We start from the raw sequence: 3,099 nt of genomic DNA on the forward strand, positions 1-3,099 counted from the left end.
CTGCAAAATTCTGCGCGCACACTACTGCAGCAGCTGTTCTCCTCCTCCTCCTCTTCCTCCCTCCGCCGTGTGAGCCGCTTGGTGAATGAGCGGCTGCTTCGACACAGAGAGCTTTTTCTCCTCGCCCCCCCCCCACCCCGGCACCCTCCCGCCCCAACTCTCTCCGAGTGAGGGAGAGGGTGATGTCTACGGTCTCGGTGGATTGCGGTTCTAAGGACGGCGTGATGATAAGCATCAGGAACGCTTCCATCAGTCACCACCACCTTCTCGTGACGATTCGGCATCGCGCTGCGTTCGGCCGGCAAATAAATGTGTTAAAATGAGTCTCGTAATAGGCTCATTATCTCCCCCATTTTTCCGTTTTATTGTCCCGAGCCGCAGCTGAGAGCTTGCATGACTAAAGAGACCTCACATGAAGATGACATGCACGTTGCCGGATTGAGAGTAATTACTGGTCATTATAAGACGGTGGCCTTCTTGACACATTCGGGTTGAGGAGGACTTCGGCGCTCAATGATTTCTCGAAAAACCGAGGAGGTTTGGAAAAATGTCAGTCTGTAAAAAAAGGCTATTATCAAACCTGGAGCACCGCCGTCACCCCCACCGAGATGGTGACGGGCGAGACAGCTGTAGGAGCAGGTGTGCGTGCAGATATTTTCTACCTTGCTTGCAGCAACATCACTTGACAAATCTTTTAGACATGTGAAAGCTTAACGATATGATATGCTAAAGCCAAATGCCATACACTTGCAAATGAAGGTGGTGGAGACACACTCGGGGCAAAAGTATTGGGCTAGCTTCGCGATACGCGGGCAGGAGCTTTTATGATATTCCCGAGACATATACGCAACAGTTAACCGCATTGTTTCGACATACGTTTATATAACTTTAAAACTTTCATGCTTTCCAAAGTAATTCTAATACGACATCGCTTTTAGTCATAAAACTTTAGCATTACTAGGAACTCATTCAATGCCAGGGACGTATTTTCACGTCTTCCAGACGTCCAATACCAGATACTTAAGTATCGATTTAATACTGTATTTTCCGCACTATAAGGCGCACCGGATTATAAGGCGCAACCTCTATTAATTACATATTTTAAAGCTTTTTCCGTATATAAGGCGCACTGGATTATAAGGCGCACCTTCAATTAATGACATATTTTAAAACTTTTTCAATCACAATATAGTAATACTCAAAGTAATCAGAATAATAACTCAAATAATAACTCTAAACTCTCAATAGCATAATAAATCAACGTAGATATGTTCAACTGTAAACACACAAAAGAAACAGGTAAATCTTACTTTATCACTTCATTCCCCATCTACGAATCCCAATCTCAATATTCATCCATATATAAGGCGCACCTGATTATAAGGCGCTCCATCAGCTTTTCAAAAAAAATATGGCTTTTAGGTGCGCCTTCTAGTGTGGAAAATACTGTAGTACTAATACAACATCACATTTTGTCCTAAAAAAACATTAACATTACTATTAACTCATTCAATGCCAATGACGTATTTTCACATCTTCCAGAAATCCAATCCCTGATACTTAAGTATCGATTTAATACTTAAAAATCTAGGAATTAAAGTCCTTAATGTACTTAAGTATCAAATAAACACATGTTGGGATTCGAAAAATAAAAAAAACGTGAAAATACATCCCTGGCAGTGAATGAGTTAAACATGTTTTTCATTTATTGAAAAATTCAGCTCATTTTTACACTTCATCTCTCGGGCCGAATTACACCCGTTTGCGGGCTGGATCCGGCCCCGGGGCCGTACGTTTGACAACCCTGGACAAGAGGGAGTGCAGGAGAACATATTGAAAAACGTTGACTTCAATTTAAAAAAAGTCCAAAAGGTGCATTCATGAATGCCGAACGGAGTCCTTCATTTGGAAGAATAAAAGAACCAGCTGTCCCGATTTTTTATTTTATTTTTTGCTTCTACGCGACTCTTTATCATTCCATCCGCGAGAACATCCCCGAGGTCCTTGACGTGGAACGAGAAGGCCTGGCTCGCAGAAGCATTCATCTTGCCTCTGCCAAACTATTTATTTGGCGCGCTGCAATCAGGCTGCTTGTATGTTTTCTTTTCCTCCTATTGGCCGGTCAGTCAGACGTATCCATCAGCCCGCCTGATGAGAAGTTGATTTGGGTGTTCTGAGGGCATTGTGCTTACAGAAGCTACACCATTAAGCTCCCTGCGGACAGATCTCGGGCACACAAAGCGCCCGCTTTGCAACATTTTCAAGTGAGACCTTTTAAATGCCTGAATAGGTTTGTTTGCTAATTAAAAAAACAAAAAAAAAAAACACCGGGTTGTGTTCAGGCTCTTCTTTATGACGCGTGATTGGACGGTGTTTTTGAGGCTTTTGTCGTATTGCCGCGCTTGTCTTTTGAATGCCTCCTATAGGTGCTTAGTGCGTTTTAATCAAACGGCAGTTCATTTTCCTCCTTGGTGCAGTTGTTTGATCAGGTGTGAACACAGTAATCAAACTCTGGCGAGGATCAAATCAACTGCAGCGCTCTAGGTGGTCCCCGTGGCATTCCAAACAAACGGCGGCGGTGCGGCGAGGAAGAGAACCACCGCGATATGATCCAACTGGCAAATTTACAGAACATTTCTAAATGGCCCGGTGACATTATTGTTAGCGCCAAAGTGCACGTTTTCATTTCGGGGACTGATAATTACGGAAGCCTGTGGTGGAAACATTTTTGGCCGGCGCACTCCATCCATCCATTTTCTAGAGCCGCAAGGGTCGCAGGCTTGCTGGTGCCTATCCCAGCTGACCTCAGGCAGCAGGTGGGGACAGCCTAAACTGCTTGCCAACCAATTGCAGGGCACACAGAGACAAACAACCATTCAGGCACCCAATCACACCTCAGGACAATTTAGTATGTTCAACATACTCGGCTCGGGGAGAACATGCAAACCTCGCACAGGAAGCCAGAGCCGGCCGGAATTGAACCCAGGTTCAACTGTAATGCGGACATGCTACGTGCACGGCTAGTTATTATTTTGAGACCAAGAAGGAAGTATTTGCTAACACGAACACCGCTAACAGCTAAATGCAGGAAGAAGGTAA

This window comes from Hippichthys cyanospilos, chromosome 12 (genome assembly GCF_059441005.1).
Source record: "Hippichthys cyanospilos isolate Australia breed blue-spotted pipefish chromosome 12, RoL_Hcya_1.0, whole genome shotgun sequence".
In the NCBI taxonomy this organism is placed as follows: domain Eukaryota; kingdom Metazoa; phylum Chordata; class Actinopteri; order Syngnathiformes; family Syngnathidae; genus Hippichthys; species Hippichthys cyanospilos.